Source organism: Corvus moneduloides, chromosome 2, assembly GCF_009650955.1.
Source record: "Corvus moneduloides isolate bCorMon1 chromosome 2, bCorMon1.pri, whole genome shotgun sequence".
Lineage (NCBI taxonomy): Eukaryota > Metazoa > Chordata > Aves > Passeriformes > Corvidae > Corvus > Corvus moneduloides.
In genome coordinates, this window is record NC_045477.1 from 61,507,194 (window position 1) to 61,531,100 (window position 23,907).

Sequence of the window (23,907 nt, forward strand, 5' to 3'; positions counted from 1 at the left end):
TCTGTGGTAAACATTGTTTGGAGAGACAGCACAGGGCAGTGAAAGATTTGCCAGCAACTGAGCAAAGAAATTGCCTGTTGTAGCCTGACTGCTCTCATTGAAAAAGGAATTTTTTTGTAAATAAGCAGGGTGGCAAAAAATAAATACCTGTCTATCAGAAACTCCTTCTCCTAATGGGAAGACCCCAGAACATCCCAAACAGGGGGTTTTTTTACATGTTGGAATCACATAACAACATATTAGTGCCAAAAGGCATGAACACCTAATTATTGTCCCTACATCTGCTATACTAGAGTTCAGTGTGTCAAATGAAATCACCAGCTGGTTGTATATTTGCACTGAATTACCTAATAGACCTATGATTTTGACTACAGACATTAGGTGCTGTCACAGTAAAAAAATTTTTTTTTCCTCTTTCATCCTAATTTTAAAATGGAGAATTGAAATACCAGTGAAAAATTAGAAAAGGCCATAACATTTTTGAAGGACTTGGGAGTACTCTGGGCTAGAATACAAAAAACCTATTAGCTTCTTTTTCTCAAAACCTAAATGTGGGCTCACATCTTTAGCAAATATCTGAGAACAGCTGAATTGTACTATAATTTTCTAGCACACTGTTCTTTCATGGTTTTTTTTTTGCTACAGGGTCTTCCCTCCACCCCTTTTTCAGACTCCATAGCCAGGCTGTCATAAAGAGATCCTTAGAATGATTCACATTTTAACAGTACTATGGATATATAAAACATGAATTAGACCTACTAAAAGAAATAGAATCAGAATGTAAAGAAGAGAAAATACTTTCTCAAGGAGCTGTGAGGTTCACTGTAGCCTCTGAACCCAATTCAGCTCCTGGGCTTACTACTTCACAGAAATTGCACAAGCTACCAGATCAGGTAAATAGATGCCACTCTGTAGCATCTATCTCTGCTGCGTTCAATCAAACACATCCTAGGTTCACGAGTTTGACATGCTCAGACAACTTATTTGTGTTTGCAAATTTTAATTTAATTTTATTTTTAAAATATTTTCTTCTCTGTAAGAGATTTTCCCATGAATCAGATGGCAGATGCAAGGCATCACATCTTTGTTCTGACATTTCAGTACTCTTTTTAAACCTGAAGGCCATTACCACATTCAAGGATCTGAAATGCACGTAACACGCATTTTAATTCTGGCTATATGACAGACCAAACTAGGAATGAAAAGATGAAGATGTGTCATCACAGATGCCTGGAAGAACAGCAGGAGGCATTGAAGGTAAACACAGTAACAATGTGTCCCAGCCCAAGATTTCAGCTGGAAAATGAGAAAATGAGCAAAGATCAATTCAAGTCCCAGCTGAGCCATATGACACTATTAAGCACAGAGAAAACCTTTATTTCCTAATATCAAGACAGCCAAAATCAGCTTCACTAGATGAGTTTTTAATTTTTCATTGTTCACATAAGAATGCCCCTCCCTAAAAAAAAAAACTAAGCCAAATCAAAAAACCCTGAGTCTGTTGGCAGGCTAAGCTAAAAAGATTGCTAGCTGTTGGTAAGTGGGAAAAACTTTTAATTTGGACATTTTATGAAGTACACAAGTGAAGTAAGATAGTTGAATCAGTTTTTGCCTCCTGCAGTGAACTTTAAACATCCAGAAAAATAAAACTCTGTCATCACCTCAAGCAGTTTGTGGTCAGCCTTGTAGATGGGCTGAAGCATGTGCCCTGAGAGTGTGGGGTGAAGACAGAGAGTCAGTCAGACTCAAACTTTTGGCTTTCCCACTGAACAGAGGCTCAGATAGGTCATGGAGGTGAATCACATAGAGCTTTTGATAAAGTAATTGAAGCTGGGTAGTATTTTCCATTGTTTACATCACTTCTGGAGGCACACAGAAAGATTATTTGCGTCTCCAGCGGGAAAAGACTTGCCTTTTTATCCCAGGAATGTTCATCTCCCATTTTCTTTCAAGGCCGAAATATCGATTACTACTTCAGAACAAACGTGATGGATACAAAAGTAATCAAGCAGTGAGGGAACCTGATGAGTGCATTTCACATCTGGGGCTTGTTTCCCTTTCTCTGTCCCAGGCTGAAGTAACTGTGAATTATTTTAATTAATCTGCATTAGAATGTCATAGCCTAAATGAGTTCAAAAGATTTCAATACAATCTGTAGCACATCACAAATACTACCTTCAGATACAGTAATTTCTGTAGTCTTAAATCTGAGAGACATGCAGATAAAATGACAGGTGTAGCATAAAAGAATAAAATACAGTAGAAATCAATTACAGTCAAGTAATTTTTCTTTCTTAAGCCACATTTTTATAAAAGAGAAATTACTACAACCAAAGTGACTGTAATTTCCTTAATGATTGAAAGATCTACATATTTTCTGTAAAAACTAAATTTTTTTTTCAGTGTAAATTATAAATAAATTCACCAGTTTTCCATGATTGCTATAGTTCATCACATTGAAAACTATGCCACCTGCACCAAGAGAGATGCATTCATGTCCTAAACAATCAGATGTAATTAATATGATAGTCAAAATTAATATGATGTTTTCATATCTAAGATGAAACAGACAGATGGGGACAAGAGTCTCACATGCATCTGGTATCACATAATAGGAGCCTGGCACGAGTTCCTTTTCTTGACTTCCTATTTACATATTTGATTAAGTAGAATCATAGAATCATAGAATTGTTTAGGTTGAAAAAGAATTCTAAGATCATCAAGTCCAACCATAAACGTAGCAGTGCCCAGTTCACCACTAAACCATGTCCCTAAGCGTCACATCTACACATCTTTTAAATACCTCCAGGGTAATTACTCAACCTCTTCCCTGGGCAGCCTCCTCCAATGCTTAACCACCCTTTCACTGAAAAAAAATTTTTCTTAATATTCAACCTAAACATCTGGAGCAACTTGACGCCACTTCCTCTTGCGCTATTCCTTGTTATCTGGGAGGCCGATCCCCACTTTGCTACAATCTCCTTTCAGGTAGTTGTAGAGAGTGATAAGGTCTCCCCAGAGCCTGCTTTTCTCCAAGGTGTACAACCCAAACTCCCTCAGCCACTCCTCATCAGACTGATGCTCTAGACCCTTCCCCAGCTTTGTTATCCTTCTCTGGACATGCTCCAGCACCTCAGTGCCCAAAACCGAACATAGGACTAGAGGCGTGGCCTCACCAGTACCAACTACAGAGGGACAATCAGTTCCCTGGTCCTGTTGGCCACACTATTGCTGACAGAGACCAGGATGCCATTGACCCTCTTGATCACCTGGGCACATTGGTTTGGGTCCAGCCAGCTGTTAACCAGCAGCCCCAGGTCCTTTTCTGCTGGGCAGCTTTCCAGACACTCTTCCCCCAGCCTGTTACACTGCAGGGGATTGTTGTGACCCAGGTGCAACTTGGCCTTGTTGATCTTCATACTATTGGCTTTGGTCCATTAATCCAACCTGTCCAGATCCCTTTGCAGAGCCTTCCTACCCTCCAGTAGACCAGCACTCCTATCCAACCTGGTGTTGCCTGCAAAGTGACTGAGGGTGCACTTGATCCAAAATGCCCTGGTTGTCCTGCATGTTGCAAAATGACACTCAAGACTATCTGCTCTGTGACCTTTCCCAGCACCAAGGTCAGGCTGACAGCCCTGTAGTTACCTGGATCTTCCTTCTGGCCCTTCTTGTAGATTTTCTAACTGCCAGTCAGCTGGGACCTCTAGAATACCAGTTCCCACAGCAAAACTCTGTAGGACTAATACTTTCAAATTGAAAAACATTGTCAGAAATACATTAATTGTATGTGTATTATTTATTAATTGAACTTCTACTACTATGAGGGATTCGTCTTGTTAATGGTGTAGTCTATTGTACAGCTGAGAATAGTATTTTTACATGACTTGAAAAGGTTGACTCCCTTTTTAAGATGGAAAGATGGTGGGCTATATGAGTTCTATATTTTATGTTTGAAACCAGAAGATTACCTTTAGACTAACCCTCTCACGTCTATCTGAGAGCAGCTTTCACAAACTCCTTCAGTAAAAATTGTATGTCTAAGTAAGGTAATAGGCAGCCTGACTCTGTATCCTGCTGTTATATTTCCAAGCCCATCTAAGCTTGGAAAATTCAGCCAGCGGAGAAGGAAATATCTCTACCTTTTTAATAACAGGTCAATTTTTTGAGCTTTCATTATGTATGAAATTTACATCCTGTAAATCCATCACCTGCATAAATTTTGTGTCTCCCTTTCATGTTGAAGTTGTTCCATTTTTTTATGGAATAATTATCACTGGGTTATAGCAACACTCAGAATGACCCTTCACTTCTATCAGTTTTGAGACAGAGGATTCAAGCTAAGATCAGGTACTAGATACTAAGTAATTCAGTTTCTTCTTTCATTGACATTTTCTTTGTTTTTATAATTGTGTTCTTTTCTTCTAAATATTATATTGGGCCATAATAAAATACATGCTATTTTTTTGTGTCAGTCTGCCTGGACAACTGAGGTACTGGAGAGGCAGTAACCCATTCTCTTCACTATTACATGCATGTTTTCTTTCAGCTACTGTATTCACCCAAACTTTAACAGTGCTTATTTCATATGGGGATTCATTTGGGTTTCTTTTGGGGTTTTCTTGGTTGCTATTTGGTTTTTTCCCCGGTAAGTTCTACAAACAGGAAATAGATCAGTTTTGCATTATGGATAGAAATGCATCTGGTCAAAGTTATTGTTATATATATATAAGTACTGACTAACTATTTCAGATAAACTCATGTGAATTCTATTTCCTAATAAGAATTCTATGAGACTAGAGCCTCATATGAGGCACTACTATTAAAAACTCTTTACCAAGTTTTTGTTAGTGGTTGTTACAATCCGGTTTAAACTCAGAAAAGCAAAGGAAGCTAGGTCTCTGTGCATAAACCGGAAGGAACTTAGAAGGTTCAAATTATTCCCAGAAATGAGATTAAAACCAACGAGGTCCGATGTTGATGCCAAAAAATTGAAGTATTTTATTTAATAGTAGAGAGGACAAGAGAAGAAAAAGAAAGAAAGAAAGAAAGAAAGAAAGAAAGAAAGAAAGAAAGAAAGAAAGAAAGAAAGAAAGAAAGAAAGAAAGAAAGAAAGAAAGAAAGAAAGAAAGAAAGAAAGAAAGAAAGAAGAAAGAAGAAAGAAAGAAAGAAGAAAGAAAAAAGAAAGAAAGAAAGAAGAAAGAAAAAAGAAAGAAAGAAAGAAAGAAAAAAGAAAGAAAGAAAAAAGAAAGAAAGAAAGAAGAAGAAAGAAAGAAAGAAAGAAAGAAAGAAAGAAAGAAAGAAAGAAAAAGAAAGAAAGAAAGAAAGAAAGAAAGAAAGAAAGAAAGAAAGAAAGAAAGAAAAAGAAAGAAAGAAAGAAAGAAAGAAAGAAAGAAAGAAAGAAAGAAAGAAAGAAAGAAAGAAAGAAAGAAAGAAAGAAAGAAAGAAAGAAAGAAAGAAAGAAAGAAAAAGAAAGAAAGAAAGAAAGAAAGAAAGAAAAAGAAAGAAAAAGAAAGAAAGAAAAAGAAAGAAAGAGAGAGAGAGAGAGTGCATGGGGGTTGGGGGACAGGGAGAGGTGACAGGGGTTAGGTGGAAGCACATCACCCATCCGAGAGTCCCAACAACATCTCGTTGCTCCCCTCCATCTGGTCTGCTGGTGGTGAGGGTCCTCGCCACCGCATACCACACCACACTGCCACACGCCACTGCATGCTGCCACACACCACCACACCACACACCAGAGAGTACAGAATCCCGTGGATTAATATATGCTTTGGCCAGGTGGCCCACATGTCTCCCCTTGCAGGGGCCAGCTTGACACTGTCCCTTGCAACACTGAGGGTCTGTTGCATCATCTCTGGTGCTCTTGTGCAGGGTCTGGGGACCCCTTTGAGGGGGGCCCCTTTGATGGACCATGTCACCCCCTCCTGCTGTGGATAAGTGTGGGGAAACATAAAAGGTGGAAAAGCTCTTAGGTGTGAGAAAAAAACAGGTTTCCGAAAGAAAGCAAAAAAGAATTTAGGAATCAGCTCTAGCTGCAAAAACTTGAAGATAGAAGAGGATACAATTATATAGCAAGCAAGGACATAAAAACAATGGTTAGAGTTTCTAGGTTTGGCTGAGATAGGTTTTGAAGTTGCAAAAAATATTCTTAGCAAGATTGATAAGTTTAAGCCTAATAATGGAATATTGTGAATTGTTGTATAAAGGCACAACAAGCAAGTATTGAATACAACAGATGTATGTGCGCTGTTGAGGATTGGTTAAAACAGTTGTCTGTAACTTTAGAAGCATGCTAATTGGCTAAGAAGCTTTTAAGAATGCTCTGTAACAAGGAAGTCTTTGGATGCCTGTGACAGTGTGATCTTTGTACCATCTCTGTCTCAACTCTGTATGTAAGACTGATAACGGAATAAAATAATAAAAGGATCCTGGAACACCTGTCCAGGCTCCCCATCCTGTTAGCTCACTGAAAGCAGTGACACTCTCCCCCCACCCCCCCCCCCCCAATCTCCCCGTGAGGACCCCTCAGCTGTGCTCCTCTGCACAGTGGAGGATGGGCGGTCACTGCGCCTCTGACCAGAGGCTTTTCCAAGATACCCAAAGCCTCTCCTCCCTCCACCCCTTGGTGCAAGGGTCTGTTCGAGCCTGGCAGCTGATAGCCCTGGGGCTGTGGTCTCCACCTTGGAGGTGTTAGGCTTGTGCTCCATGAATATCCCCAGCCCTGAGTTGTTACTTTATCTTACCTTCATCAGCGAGCAGTGTAAGGCCTCAGGGCCCCATTCAGGGGGGTATCTTGGTAGTAGACCAAGAAGGTAGAAGACTACCTGTGGTAGTCTTCTCTGCAGCTTTTGTAATACAGTTTTAAAAGTCCTTTAAGAAAATGTTTAACTCATAGACTATAATATTTCATTCTCTGACAATTGGATCAAGTGGTTGTGGGTGACTCAGCTGAAATTAAGGGGAACCAAATAAAAGTAGTTCTATAATGAAGGTTTTAAATTCTGTCATGGGTTAGCAAGCATAGTCCCGGAAGTGATGTTCTTGCTTAGGGGTGCTTACAGCTTCCTCTGTGACCTAACAGAACCTATCAGCTGGCCAGTTTGAATATGGACAATTCTTTGAGCTACTTAAAGTTGTGACTGCCTCTGTGATCCACACTTAAAAATAGAAAACACCCCCCACAGCTCTGTCTCGTTTCCAGCGTTGGGACAGGTGGCTGCGGGCCCCGTGCGGAGGCCACAGCCATCCTGGAACCGATGGGCCCTGTTCCACCTGCAGAACCCCCCCACAGTCCTGCTGTGGGCAGCCGGAGAGGCTCGGCTCCTGCCCCACTCCACTACGGCCAAGATTCAGCTAAAGCTGTACCGCTGACCAACAGCGATAAGCGAAATTCCAGCTGCAAGGCCTGGGTGAGATTAACCCTTTTAGTGCTATGAAGAGCTGAAAACCTGAGGGAGGAGAAAGAGGAGATGCTTAAAGCTGAAATTCTGTTGTAAAGCTATGATATATCAGAGTACCCGTCGTAATTTCATGAAGGCATGGGGGGTGGAGCATTCAACTTGTACTTGTGAGCAAAAGCACCTGTGCTGAGATAGGCAGATGCTGAAGCAGCTGTAATTTCATGAGAAGTTTGAACAGGGAGAGATGGAAGCGATGAGGACTTTTGCTCCAAAGGGAAAAGGAGAAAACCTCAGTTCCTAGAGATGCTCCTAGAGATACTCTTAAAGATGAAGATGAGGAAGACCCTTTGCTCCCAGGGAAGGAGAAGGGCCTCTGTTCTTAGAGATTAAATGTTCCCAGAGATGGGTGAAGAGAACTTTTGTTTCTGAATTTTACCCCAGTAATTTCAAGAGTGGACCCTCGAAAGCAGTTGTGGGAAAAGCTGCAAGTCGGGGGGGAAGGGACTCACATGTGAGCAGAGAACCAACACGGGTGGCTGTCTCGTTGTGATAATGTTTTCATAGCATGGACAAGAGAGACTCCTCTTCCTAAATGAACTGAACAAGGCTATTACGGAAGTGGTAAACAGACTGAACATCTCAAGGGTTGTCTTTTTACATTGTCACTGGCAGAAGGGAGAAAGGCGGGGGGAGGAGAAGCATTCTGAAGGTGTGGTATGATTTTTTTTCTTCTTTTAGGTCCGTTAATAAACTTCTTTATCTTCTTTCAAGATTGGTGCCTGCGTTGCATTTCTCCTAATTCTTATCTCACAGAAGGTAAACAGTAACGAGTATTTTGGACTAAACCAATACATTAAATTGGTGTTTTCTGACTGGTTACAAACCCAACCCGCTACAATTCAGAAGAGAAAACTTTCAGGAATTGAATGTAGCACAGATTTAGAATGTCCCTAAGCCATAAGCATGGGAATTCTCTTCAATTTTCATTACAAAGTGGAGGAAACTTGGAGAAAAGGGCCTCAAATCTAAATGGATGAAAATAGTGTCTTCAAAAGCGAGAAAAAGAGAAGAGCTACAAGAAAAGGGGAAAAAAGTTTAATCAGTAGTGAAAGTTATGTGTTACAGGTCAATATGTTTAGAGAAGAAGTGAGAACTGCAAAAGTCAAGATAAATTAGATCTTGCAAAGGATATTAAACAAATACTGAAAAGTTTCTTATCCACATAATTAAAAATAGATCAAGAAAAAAGATTAAATAAAATCTAGATATGGCCCCAAAACTTGAGTTAATATATTGCCTCTGTTCTTTGTAAAGTTGATGGCATTTAGCATATTAGAAGAGGCAAGCTGCCTTATAGAAATCAGGGTCTACAAATGTAAATTACTATAAGTAGGGTACAAAAAATCTCAGTAGATATTCAATGTACTCAGGTTGGAGGAAATTATAATCTTTATCAGAAAGATTATATGATCTCTTGGGTAATTCTGTCTTTCAGATGAGCGTAGCTCCTGGGTTTAGTCCATACAGTACCACTGTGGTTGTGAAAATAAAGTATTATTTGGGCAGCTATTGTTACCTAATGATTTAAAAGCAATTTGAAGGAAAGAATGATCTAAGACTTAAAAGTAAACAGATAATAATGTAAAAAACCCTAAGAGCCCATCAAAATTGTGTTGGCCAGGATAATAGACTGCCTAGATGTTCTTCACATATGATTTTAAATTAATGGTAGATAAATTAAATGAGGGTAAAATGACCAATGCAGACTTCAATGAAGAATTTGTTACCATAAATCATACTAAAAAAAATAATTGTATAGAGCAGAAGGTTTTGCAGTTTGGGAATAATAACAATACTTTTAGCTATCAACTAGGATTCTATCATTCTGAAAGGACAAGAGGGAAAGAATTCATTTGACAGCAGGATAACTATGGGCCGTGGAAGTGAAGTGGTTGGAAAACAGTGATAGCAATAGGAAAATGCAGGAGTGAGGGGAAGACAGAACAAATCTTTTCTTAACAGATTCATATGTAAACTCTTTCATTAGCACAAAGCTGCCTCTGTCAGTTGAAAGGTTTACCTTTGGTTTTTTATGGCACAAACTCCCAACATACACTAATTTAAAGTGACATTTAATAAAATTATGTATTTTTTATCAAATGAAAAACCAAAAGTAGAATAATATATACACTTCTTTAAAAATAAGAATACCAATACAGATTTTTCAAGTACATATTTACTCTTCCAAAATGGCACTACTATAATAATGACACAAAAAAAAAGAATATAATGACATAAACATATCTACAGAAATGAAAATAATATTTTAGCAATGTTTGAACATGTATGTATTTGGGATTGATGTCAGTTTCTCTTCTGAGTAGATCTTATTCACTATTTCCCACAGATTAATATTTACATAGAATATGAAACATAGAAACACACTTACAAATAATAATTTGATTAGCCTCCTCACTTCAGACTGGATTTCTGAAAAAAAAAAAAAAACCAGCCATGAAGATACAACCTCTGCTGCACAGTTTTCAACTCGAAGTGTTTTGTGCAGACAGATGGTGTCAAGAGTGAACAGGCAAAGAAAACAAGTTGACTTCACATATCACATCTGTTGGCCTTATGTTTCTTTCCTAAGACAAAACATGCCATACATATCTTACGTACTTTTACCTTCATATTCCACGTCTGATTCCATATTTCAAGAGAATTAGGGAAGAAATTCATTTTTAGAATTTACAGAATTCAAAACAGGGTTTAACAGCACTTGACTGACCAAAAGGGAGACACAGTCTACCAAAATCCAAATAAAAACATTTCTTCAGAGGGAGTTCTAGTGTAACTATCTGCTCAGAAATAATTCATAAGTTACCATTTTTCACTGGCTATTCCACTCAGGTGCAACTCAATAAGGAGCATTCTGTTAAAACTTATATCCAAAACCCCTTTCAATTTCTGAATATAAAGCTGAAAAAAAAAGTGATAAAGCTTCCAAATGTTTTCATCTCTTAGGCTGTTGCCCCTAGTTTCTAGATGTCAAGGGCACACTTGGATATATCATTTTATTGGCTAGAAATAACTTATTTTGGTAAAACTTTTAAAAGCAAAACTTATTTGGTATGCTGTACAGATTATTACAAAACGTTAGAAGAACCAGTTGAACTAACACAGAAATGTTGTGTGAAGTTTCCTTTCAGGAAAATCAGGCCTACTTACCTTTCAATTCTTCCATAAACACAGCCTAGGATAACTGCTTTGTCAGATGAACAGTTGTTTTCCAACCAGCAAGACACAGCCCCATATTTGCAACCATCTAATTCAAAACCATATTGACATCCCCAAATATTTTAGAAACAGACATGAATATGATACAATAAATATCAGTCTGGTATAGAATTTTAACGTATTTCAATGAAAAATGACTGGTACGTTTTCTGCTGTGCTGCATGTTCCTTTATTCAAAACAGTTTGTTTATGTATTTGGATTAAAGAAGTAATTTATGTCTCTCAAGAAGAGTTCCTACAGCTTTTATAGGCTTCCATGGACTAATCATATGCTAGCTCTTTTTTGTAGAAAGGCTTACTGAAACTTAAATTGATCTACAGAGTCTCTCACAGTAGTAATTTGACAAACAAGGATATCAGCAGTACCCATATAAATGAATAAAAGCATAATATCAACACTGTTTAGAGACAACATGCTATTCCTAACTCTAAATTGAACAATGATATTATATGCCTTAATGACATGATAAATGAACATACCTTCAAATTCTTATATTAAAAATTATCTGAGTAAATTAAATAATTCTCTTGTGATATCTCCACCTATGTCTTTTTTTATGAAATTTGCTGCTAAATAGTTATTTTGGTGATTCAAATACCTGGAATAAAGCACTATTCTGACATGATGAACTATTCACAGTACCTTCATGCCTCCTGTTACAAGCTCCAAAACTGGTACTTTAAAATTGGCGAGGATTTTTCTTGTTTTATTTAGCAGAAGTGAACTCCTTAAGAATAGTATTCTTTCTGAGATGTTATTTTCTCTGCAAGTTCTCTGAGACTATTAACAGGATGCTCTAAAGTGAAAATCAATGTGAGTTGCAACAGTTTTGAAAGAAAGGCCAAAAATACTCTAAAAATGAAAAACCATGGTGCTTCTTTCCTACCAAAACATCGTAACTGTTTATCTCTGTTTTCCTGTACCTAAGATTGGGTATAGATTACTAAAACTACAGTTTATGCAAAACTAAGCAATGGACTGGGTCAGAGAACACCTAGGCAATCTTGACATCCTCAAGTCCATGGGTCTTGATGGGATGCATCCATGAGTGCTGAGAGAGCTGACAGACACCATAGCCAGGCCACTCACAATCATCTCTGAAAGGTCATAGTGATCAGGACAGGGGCCCAAGTACTGGAAGAAAGCAAGTATCACCCCAGTCTTTCAAAAAGGGCAAGAAGGAGGACCCAGGAAACTACCGGCCAGTCAGCCTCACCTCAATCCCCAGGAAAGTGATGGAGCACCTCACTCTGGAGGCCATCTCTATCCACATGGATGACAAGAAGGTGATCAGGAGTAGTCAGCATGGATTCACTAACGGCAAATCATTCTTGACTAACCAAATAACCTTGTACGATGAAACTACCTGGATGGATGAGGGGAGAAAGAAGTGGATATTGTTTACCTCAATTTGAGCAGGGCTTTCAACACTGTCTCTCACAACATCCTCATAGGCAAACTCAAGAAGGACAGTGAGTGGATTGAGAACTGGCTAAACAGCCAGTCCCAGAGGGTTGTAATCAGTGGCACAGGGATGGATGTTGGATGCCTGTCTCTAGTGGTATCCCCAAAGTTCAATACCGGGCCCGGAACTGTTGAACTTATTCATCAGTGGCTTGGGTGAAGGGGCAGATGCCTCCTCAGCAATTTTGCTGATGACACAAACCTGGGAGGAGTGGCTAATACCACAGAGGGCCGCACAGCCCTTCAGAAGGACCTCAACAGGCTGGAGAGATGGGCACAGAAGAAAAGTCTGAAGTTCAACAAAGGCAAATGCAGGGTCCTCCTGCACTGAGGAAGAATAACCCACCAGGACAGGCTGGGGGTTGATCTGCTGGAAAGCAGCTCTGGGGAGAAGGACCTGGGGGTCCTGGTGAACAACAAGCTGTCCATGAGCCAGTAGTTCTCCATGGCCAAGAAGGCCAGTGTTATCCTGGGCTGCATTAGGAAGAGCATTGCCACCAGGATAAGTGAGGTCATCCTGCCCCTCTACTCACCCCAATCTGAAAAGACTCTGATCTACTGCAAATCAAATCAAATTTGTTTATAAGGTAAAATCCTGTAATCATGGCCCCAAAAAACTCAGTGGGAATTTTATCTTTGTTTTCAGCAGTGTCAGGATCTCACCCACAATAAATAGTGCTGGTAGGGGAGGCATAGGAAATGCTGGCAAGTGACTTAATAGTATTTTGCAGCCTACTTGCTGTAAAGTACCCTGCTCCAGGCAAGAAAACTCTAATTTTACAAGGTGGCATGAACACAGGTTATAGAGACTATATATGTTTTTTTCACATATATAATACTGCTGACTTATCCTTTATTGGAGTAAAGGTCTGATTATCCCCAGAGATATCCCAATGTATTTCTTTAGACCAGGCTTTAATCCCTCTGCTGATCCATCATTTCTTGGGTCTATTTCACTTGACAAGGCCTTGACCAAAGCCAGACTCCAAAATTCTCTAATCAGGAGCTTGTAATTTATTGCTCACAAACAACTCTAAGACCTGTGCTCCCACCTATGAATCATAGGTCATGAATCTCGGCATCATGTTAGAGCTTGATTGCAGACAAAAATTCTCAGATTACTTTTCAGAACAACACATAAGCAGACACACTACTTGCACTGCATACACTTAATTTTCATCTGTTAAATAAAATTCATCTGACCTTGATGGTGTGCTAGCCAAAGTGTGCATACAGCACAAATGTGGAAACAATGAGCATAAACTCATTTACTGCCTTCAGGATAATGGATTTACTTCTATGCTCTGGGTAGAATGTGCTCATCCAGGAAAGCAAAGGAGAAATCCCAAAAGGTAGCCTTTTCCCTACTCTGCAGAACTGCATTCTAACTCCTCTCCCACAGAGCACTTCTGGCAAGTGGTCAAGACTGGTCAAGATTGCTATTAGATGCAGCAGAATAAATCTTTAAAATAAATGTAACCTTTAAGATCACCTTCTGTCTCCGTGCTGAAAATGTTGATTGTGGAGTTTAATTTTCATTTTTCACTTCCAGTTTTTCCCACTCTTCTACAGAGCTTGCCAAATTTCCTCTTCTAAAGTAATCTATACCTATTGTAAAGTGGGTTTGAAAGACCCAGTAGCAGGAAGAAGAAAAATTATTTAAACATAAATCTATCTGGTGTTGAGATGCATACTGTATTGGAGGCTTTTTTTTTTAACCAATAGTTGATGTGATATTTAAAAAGTGCGTGCTATTACTTTCCATATGTTCATATAAAAAGATCTATTTTCAAATGTGAAACTGAGCATTCACCGTATTGTTAAGTATTTTTCTGTAGTAGTTACACTTTAATTCTCTTTCATCTTAATTTTTTTCCCTAGTAATATTTTTGTGAAATGACATGCTTCTCACTTAGTGTTGCTTCCAGGGAGCCAGGGGATGGGCAACCAAGGTGTGCCACGACCTTCCTAGAAAGAGTGTCCTGCAAGGAACAACTCTTCCAGGGGCAGTGGCCGGCTTCCCTGGGCAGCAGGTGATTTCAGCAAGTGTAGTGATTTCTCAGCTACAAGTGATTCCAGCTCTTGTGATTCAGCCCTTTGTGAAATCACCCAAGGCAACTCGGGGATAGGGAGACAGAAGCCTCGTATAGCAGTTCCACAGAGGCAGCCTTTATTGTCCAGCAGCCTCTGTGAAGGGAAGGCCAGGGACAAGGCTCCCTACACCAGGGCCAGGGGGCAGAGGTTATACGGGGTAGGCAGGGGGTGGGGTAGAAACCAACTAGCCAACTGGGTACTGGGTATTACCATATAGAAACAAGGCATGCTGGGCGTGGTTCACTTTCTCACCATGACCCCGAGGAAGGTTGCTTATCTCTGGGGGAGATCACCTTGGCCTCAGGCCTCTCTCCTCCAAGGGAGTGCAGAGGGCTCTTGTGGCAAGGGCTCCCAGCCCTCCTCAACTTAGTATGTGGTGCACGTTCAACAAGTATTGCTTGATAAAAACAGAGCTAAATTATTTTAAAAATACACACAATGCATTACTCATTGCTGGAAATCCAAACTGTGCTTATATTGCTTTATGTCTTCTGATGGCTAATAGTCCCTGCTACCACAGTATACACAATTTAGAGGTTGAATTAAGTTTAATATTTAGGGCTTACTTTTCATCAAGTACTACTGAAACAAGGGGAAGACATTTACTGGAAGAATGCAAGATTTCTTCATTCAACTGTTCTGTCGCAATTCATTTCCCTGACATCAAGTATACGAGAAGGTCACTTTAAAACAAAGCAAACTAACTAAGCAAACAGAAAAAAAAGGCAACCAATGAAAAAAAAAGCACGTTAAATGATGCTAATTTGATGTCATTTTAACTGATTTTACATTTCTACATTAATTAAGCTACTTTGATTTTTCTCTCTTCATGTATCACAGTTGCATTCCCTGTTTTAATGTCACTTTATCACTGCTTATTTTTACCCCTCCCTTTCACAGTTCTCACTTGCTAATGTCAACTTCCTTCTTTTGTCACATTCTCAGGAAGATGCCAAATGAAAGCATCATTAGCATGTACACAAGTCTTCAATGACTGAGTTCCCATCGCTGGGAAAATCAAGGCACTGATATTTAAATACAAAATCCTTCATTTGACAAAGTCAATCTGGCAGTTCTTTACCTTCCAGGACAACAGAACTCCCAGTCTAACACAAAAATGAGCCTTTTGGATGGCTGAGGGTTAAACCAAGCTGCTAGGAAAGCCAGAGAGAGGATCTGACTCCCAGTTGCCTCTGCTAGAGAAATTAATCCTGGAGTTTAGCATCTGGATCCTTCAACTGCCAAGCTTGCCCCAGTTGTGTGTTTCATCGCTGGGCTAGATTAAAAAAGAGTGATGAGCAGGAGCAGGTTCCACTCCATTGGTGACAAAATAAAAGGGGAAAAAATATCACAAAAACAAAACCCAAAAATCCAGGAACAAAAAAAACTTAAATCAAGAGTGTCTTGCCATTGCATGTGTATGCTAATACACACTGAAACAATGCCCTGCTTTAAAGCTATGTCAGGAAAAGTCAGCCATGTCTGTCAGTTTGTTTTTGCAAACAGTGTGAAAGTTAGAGGTGGCAAATTTGTGCAGGTTCAAGCTCCTATTAAGGTGCCACCTGTCAAGATTTTCTTTGAGCACACAGGTTTATAAAATGCATTTTCTTTCAGGGTGAGGGCAACCCTAATCAAGCATTCCACTCTCGCACACACCCTGTACACTCATGGTAATGTGATTTCAAAATGCAGATGTGCTCCACCTGCTAAACTAAAATCCAGATATGGGCATAGTTCCCCTTATGAAGTTCATCCAGGATATTCTGGGGATTTGAGCTAGTCCCATCATAGCTTGGAGTCCATCTGCGAAGCTGAAGTGTATCCAGATTCAAAAATTCCTACTTCGTAATTCATGTCAAGATCCTCATATTTTTATTTGCATAAGTGTAGGATGCTCAGGAGCACATTCTGACATCTTGCCTATCCATATGTTTTAACTGCAACATTTTGGATTCTAGCCTTACCCAAAACTCAGTAAAATTGTCCTTTGCTTTTTCCCTCCTCAAAACAAATTTTGAGAGCTTTAATGATACCATCAGAAGTCAAAAAATCTGGACAAAACATCACTGATCCACCATATTTATGGCAGAGATTGAGTGAATCAGGAAGGTGAGGTGAGGTTTTAGAGAAGTCTCTCAAAGGTAATAACTTTCCTGGTGAGGCCTATCTGATTTAGAGAGAGGAAAGTTAATCCAGCTCCATAGTTTCTGTAAATAGTTTCCAGCTGTAGTTTTATGCTGCAGGATTACTGTGTGTATGTTACATCTAAGGGAGATGCTGTCTTGATGGCAGAAAATGTATCTCCTTGAACAGCTACAATCTGTCATAGGTAATGATAATTTATTTATCTGCATTATAGAGAGGCCAGGACACATAGAAGTTGGTGATAAGAAGAAATGAACACTGGGAGAAATAAAAGGGTGAGAACTCCAGAAATGCTATTCAGCTCTTCTTGTTGATGCTGGAAGAGTCTATAAGAAAGTACACATCAGAAACTGGGCTACGATGCTCAGACCAGCAGATACCCTGCTTTCCCCACATAGATCATAGAGTAGAATGCTCTACTCAGTCCTTTCCACTACAAATGTATAATGCAGTCATTTTTCTTCAATATAAACTGATAATGCCTACTGGCTTAATACCAACATTGTGTCATGGCTGGGCTTCTGTGGCCAGACCATATCCAAAACACCCTCCTAGTGTTACATTTGGGCTGATATAAGATATATTTACAAATATAAGCACAGGGGGGAAAAAGTAGAAAATTGCTTCTGCAATGAGTACAGACAAAAATAAATTCAGTTTTTAAATCTGTCCCTTACTCCATGGTTTGGTCAACATGGCTAAGACTTTCAAAAGTTTCGGTTTCTGCTAAGTGACATTGTTCTTCAGATGATGCATTTTAAAGAAATATCTTTTTTCAGACCACTGGAGTCAAACTGGTTTAAACATTCAGTTTTCATTTTCTTAAGTAGGAAAGCAGAAGACATCCAAATAGTTACTCATTTTGGAAATACTGGACCACACTACTTATTGATCTTACATATAGCATAGCTACAACATGTATTTGCTATTGTTACACTAGACATGAATATACAATTACAAATATTTGGTCAAGCAAAAGGAAATGTTTCTACACACAGATAATGTGGTTTTTGCAGATAAAAAAAAATATTTTCAAAAGCAGAATTCTTTCTATCTACAGAAATTCTTTTTTCAGTATTTTTTTTTTAATTTGGAAAAAATTCCTTCTTTACAGATCATATCTTTTCAATCCTCTTTCACAAATGAAAATGTAAGACAACTTCACTATCATTTTCTAGCAAAAAAAAAATTGTGTGTGCCATAGGACAAAGTCAGGCTCTAAGTTCAGTTATTTTCCACAAACAATCAAACTTAAAGTAAATGAATGTTTATTAGATTTTTAGATAAGTGTGTCGTAACTGAAGAAATATTTATGTTACTAATTTACTATAAAATACTATGTAGGCATTACGATTTTTTTAAAAAATTCAAGTAGCTGGGGGCTAAGGGAGGAAGTTTTCCTTCATGCCTTGTAGTGCCTATATTACTTTGTACCAAATTGATTCCTGCCCCTGAAAACTTCTCCTTTTCTCAAAAGCAACTGAGCAAACTCCAGTGGAAGAAATGTATGAAATACACAGTTGTATTGGGTTGACCATGGCTGGGTGACAGGCACCCACCAAAGCTTCTCTATCACACTCCTCTCAGCTGAACACGAGGGAGAAAATGTGAAAAAGGTTCATGAGGTGAGATAAGGACAGAGAGAGATCACTCACCAAAGATTGTCACATGCAAAACAGACTCAGTTTGGGAATATCAATTGAATTTGATACCAGCACAAACAGAGCAGGATAATGAGAGGCAAAATAAATCTTAAAAACACCTTCCCCTCACCTCTCCCTCCATTCCAGGTCTACCTTTTTGCCCCCATCAGCTCAGGGAGACAGGGAATGGAGGTTACAGTCAGTTCATCACAGATCACTCCTGCTGCTGCTCAAGGAGAGGGGTCCTTCCCCCATTTCAGTGTGAGGCCCCTCTCACAGGCAATAGTTCTCCATAAACTGCTCCAGCATGGGTCATTTTTTCCACAGGGTGCAGTCCTTCAGGCACAGTGTGCTCCAGCATGTGTCCCCTTGCAGGCTTCTTACCAGCAAACCTGCTCCAGCATTGACTTCTTTCTCCATGGGTCCCCAGGTCTCTGCCAAGAGGCAACATGTTCCAGCACAGGCCTCCCACAGGGTAAGAGCCTCCTTTCAGGCATCCATCTGCTCCAGCATGGATCTCATCCACAGGCTACAGGTGGATGTCTGCAGTCTCGTTGACCTCCATGAGCTCCAGGGGCACAGCCTGACTCACCATGGCCTTCACCAAGACCTCCAGGCGAGTCTCAGCTCCAGCATGTGGAGCACCTCCTTCGCCTCCTTCTCCACGGACCTTGATGTCTGCAGAGTAGTCCCTCCCACAGGTTCTCACCCTACTCTTCTCTGGCTGCAATTACATCTGCACAATAACTTTATTTCTCTTCTTAGATATGTTTTCACAGAGACATTACCATCATTCCTGATTGGTTTGACCTTGGTGGCTCCATCCTAGAGCCAGTTGGCATTGGATCTGCTGGACATGGGAGAAGCTTCTGGCAGCTTCTCACAGAAGACACACCCATAGCTCCCCCCACTACCCAAACCATGCAAGTCCAGGCCATGCAAGTCCAGTACAACAGTGAAACAGGCAGATGAAAACAGAAAATTGGTAATTTTAATATAAACAGATCCAAGAGACTTACAAGAAAAACAAGGAATGAACTTACAGTGGAAATAAATAAGTAGGATCCAGTCTGTACAGGAACTGCTCAATTTAAGTTTTGCTGTGTGAAAAGCAAGACCCTTTTATCTAGTGTGATTTCCTTTTGGCAGTTTTAGTTTGTTATATTTCTGACAAACACAGCTTTAAAAATTGAAAGATATAAGGATTGATTATGTTATCTTTAGTGTGCTCTAAAGAAAGAATGGGACGGTTCCACTCCATGGCCTTGGCTGCCTGGAGTAGCACTATCATTTTTGTAAGCTCTTTGTCCAGATACTTAAAGCAAGTACAAAAGAAACCTTGGCATAATATAGGCAATCTGACTGTAGACTGAAAAAATTATTAAAAAATACAAAAATCATCCACCAAAGAAAGAAAATTTGTACTGTTTCATGGAGATGTAAAGTGTAAGTCGATAATATGGGACAACTCAAAGATACAAAGTAAATGGAACAAACTATAGCTGGTACTAATTCCAGAAATTTGATAGGGAGGTCATAAATATGGATATGTCTTGTTTAATCATAAAATTTAATCAAGAAATGAAATTTACTAGCTGATGAGAAATGTTGAAGAGATGGCAGAATATCTCTCAGAATAGAGTCTGTGTCCTAATCAGAACACATATTCTATCAAGCAGACAAGTCAAACTGCAATTCAGTAATTTCAAAAACCCAAGCTAGATATTATGAATCACCCTTGCAAAACAGGAGGGCACCGTACACCTCCACAAAACATTGTGTGGACAGCCTTTTCCTTTACTGCTTCTTTTGTGTCATAAACCATGCTATTGAGGACCAGATGCAGTATTAGTCCCTAACTAACATAGATACACTGTAACACGTAAATTTAGGCCTAGTTCCCAGAATGAAAGTTTAATCTTAATCTTAGAACTAGGTAAATACATATAACCTGTGTACAAGGAATGAAGATCATCTCAGAAGGATAATGAAAATAAACCCATATGATGAACAACAAGCCAAAAATAAGACCCAAGGAAGTGCTGATCACTAAACCTGCCTGGAATTAAATGTTGTGTCTTGAACTTGAGACTCAAAAACCTAGGCACCCTTCTTCATTTTGGATTCCTGTCTGAATTAATTCCTGGATCTACACTGCAATTATTGCTTTTTTCAAAGAACGAGATATCCTGGATAGGGTCTCAGGTATATTCACACTTTGGAAGAAGGAGCAGTGCTTGTTGTGAAAAAAACATAGAATTAAACTCTTCTACCCCAAGGAATTCTCTTTTCTTCATTCTTAATTGTTTGTATGTTTGCCCAATGACTATTACATTGCGCAGCTTTTGACCAGGATAGAGTTGCTGAGCAAAGCTTACACAGAGCCAAGGCCTTTTCTGCTTTTTATACTGTCACAGTGGTGAGGAAACTGGGGGTGCAAGGGAGGTTGGGAAGTGACAGCTGACCCCAGCTGACCAGGGATATTCCAGACCATATGACATCATGCTCAGTATATAAAGCTGAGGGGGGTAGAAGGAGGAAATAGAGGACATTTGGAGTGACAGCATTGGTTTTCCCAAGTCACTGTTATGTCTGATGGGTCCCTGCTCACCTGGAGGTGGCTGAACACTGTCCATGGGAAGCAGTGACTTATTTCCTTGTCTTGCTTTGCTTGGGTGTGCAGCTCTTGCTTTTGCTGTTGAACTGTCTTTATCTCAACCCACAAGTTTTCTACCTTTTATTCTTCTGATTCCCTCCCCCATCCCATTGGTGGGGGAGTGAGCAAGAGGCTGTGTGGGGCTTGGCTGCTGGCTGGGGTTGAAACACATCCACATATAAAAAAAACCTGTCAGAAAATAATATATTATGATGCCGTGGTAGGGAACGACTTTAAAAACTGTAGTATGGAGCTATTCTTCCTTAGAATGCTCTTCCTGATCCTGCACATCTCCTACACTTCTGCAGTGTTACAGTGGTACGATATCAAGAGGAACATGGATCTTGTCTTCACATAACTCCACCTGACTCACCCTTTGCTGCATACTCCTTAAATTGAGGTTTTAAGTGACACTCCTGGCAAGTGACAATGCTGGGATTCAACTCCTTCGTGCTAAAAAAAAAACAGGACTAAGATCTTCTGTTTCTGTGATTGCCCTTCCTACCAGAGGAGAGAAAAGTGAAGGAAGGAAAAAATTATTCCAGTCAGGTTTTAAAAAGAAAGCAGATTCAGCAACATTTTATTACATGCTTAATTCAACTTTGTTCAGTTCCTATGTAGATCCCAAGAAGGTGTAGGTGGGTGATCTTAGCCTGAGCAGTTCTGGGTATGCACAAAAAGAAGAAATGATAACAATAAGGACTTTTAAGGCTGGACATGAAGATTGAATTTTAAACATTTTTAAACATAGTGAACACTAAGCAAAGATTTCTTTATGTAATAATACTGGATGTGGTGTACTTTTGCACTGTTCAGCAGAAAGCAGGTTCCCAGGAAGGAGAACGCATGTTCTTTGGCAAGTACTCCATATAGTTTAAGTTCATTACACTGTATATGACTTACAATGAGTCCTAAAATACCTATTGATCAGTTCCACATGTATCAGAGCCACATGCAGCATCTGGTATCCAGCTCTACAAAACAGCCCAAACCAACTTATGTCCTTCATATTCCATATGGCATCACCCCAAGAACCTTTTGGAATATACTTATAAGACAGACTTGAAACTGAAAAACTCAGGACCCTGACATCACCTTCCACTGCATTTCAAAATTACTCAAAAATAGCACCATGCCGTTTGGAAAAGTTCCTGGACCCACACTTAAAACTATACACAGGTTTTTTTTACACTTCCTGAGTCTTTTTTTTTGGTGATTAGTACCACTTGAAAATAAATTTTGAGGACTACTTTTGAAAGGTTCTCCCATGTAAAAAAATTCTGTCGCTAAACAGTCATTTAGAATCTCTAACTACATATAAGCCACAACAGGTGCTTAACTTCAATCACAAATGCCATGGAAACATTGCTTGAAAAAGCCAAATAAAATTAAAAGATGATTTTTCTTATATTTAGGTAAAATCAGCAAAACTGATCTATTGTTACCTGGATAAAAAAGGCTAAATTTTGAAATTACATACTCTTCAAGATGTAGCAAATTTACACAGAGCAACAGGAAAGATTAAAAAAATTTAAAATATAATTTAAATGAAACAAATGCAGTATAAGTAGGTCCACATTCTGAATGATAACAGGTATGTATCATTCAGAAAACGAAATATTATTGACATTACTAAAACAGGTAAAAATAAAATATCCTGAAAAAGTAAAGGAGATCTGGAGGCTGTTAAATTGCACTCTGGAATTCCTCTTATAAATAAAATATATTTTAAAATATCATTACAAAATAATCAGAAACATAGTGAAAGAGCATTTGAAGAAACACTGTTAAGAGTCATCTAGAATCTGCCTGTGGACATGAAATCTATTAATGTAGGAGACCTGTGTCTGCAGAATCTCATCCCAGGTAGTCTCTTGCACTCCTCATCAATAATCTGTTCTGATAGTAGTTTATCCCTTTTCTGTATGTTTTTTATTTGACTATCATTTGTGTCAAACATAAGGAATTGGGTCTTGTACCTTCAGCTACAGGTTATAAACCTTTTTCATTCAAATGAATCTATTAGTTAGATGCGGGAACTGAATAATATAAAAATAAATCTTTTCACTACATCAGTACAATAACAAGGTTTTGATGACAACTAAGGCTCCATTTTGTGTAAAAAGAAAATAATAGTTTTATAAGCTATAATGAGAAGCAAGAAGGATGATTCATTCTGGCATCCTTAAAAAGAAATGAAAAATAATTTTATCTCACCAGATAAGGGAATTGTCCACCTCCATGTAGTTACTAGATAAAAAAGGGAAGAGTAGGAAAAAGTACTTTGGACAGAGAAATACCAATGCAAATTAAAATGATAGATCACTGAATCTTATGGAATGCTTTTGAAGAACCTACCAACATATTATTTAAATAGAATCATAAATGGAATCATTTATAGAAATTAAGAAATAAGCTTTGACTTTAATTACATATATGTATACCTATATAAAGTCAAGTGTCATGACTGGTTAAGCGCCAGGCATCCACGTAAACTATTCACTCATTTTCCTCTGCTATAGCTAAGCAGAGGAGGGGAAATTGAAAACTTCATTTTCATGAGTTAAGGATTATTGAAAAGAACTTTAAGACAAAACAGGCTCAAAACTTAAACAGTATAAGACTTATTATTGACAGAATTAAAAGTAAAAAGCGTAATTAGAGAATCAAAGCAAGACCTTTTTTCCCCAGTCCCTCCCTCTTTCTACCGACCTCGCAAGGAAACAAACATGGGGTTTTGGTTAGTATTTCACTCCTTAAGAGTCTTTCTTTATGTTTAAGGAAAAGAGTTTCTTCTGCTGTGCCATGGGATCCTTCCCACCGGAGATAGTTCTCTGCAAACTTTTCCAGCATGGTTTTAACTTTCACAAGCAACAGCCCTGCCCAAACCTGCTGCAATGTGAAATCCCTCCCATGGGTCAAGGAGTCTTCCCACAACTGCCTAGTGTGGGTCATTTTAGTTCATGGGCTTTAGTCTTTTAAGGATGAGCAGTTCTAGTTTGGAAGCGAAGGCTCTTTTCCTCGGTCTCTAAAAGCAAGGGTCATCTCTCTCTGTTTGAGTTCCTCACTAGATTACAGCTTTTTAGCATCCATGGGCTCCAGCATGAGCACTCTTCTTCACGGGCTGTGTGTGGACCTCTGCACCCCCCCATGCACCTCATGAAGTATAGGGAAGCAGTCTGTTGTATTATGGTCCTCACCACA

The 23,907-nt window shown here is 39.1% G+C and overlaps 1 long non-coding RNA gene across 1 annotated transcript; it reads right to left on the reverse strand.

Moving 5' to 3' along the window:
• Positions 1-1,481: 1,481 nt before the first annotated feature.
• LOC116439833 lies at positions 1,482-23,287 on the reverse strand. Its single transcript, XR_004238315.1, has 3 exons — positions 23,207-23,287; positions 3,992-3,997; positions 1,482-1,492 (listed from the first exon to the last, which is right to left on the reverse strand). It is a non-coding gene; the product is annotated as an uncharacterized LOC116439833 (long non-coding RNA).
• Between the last annotated feature and the right edge of the window lie 620 nt (positions 23,288-23,907).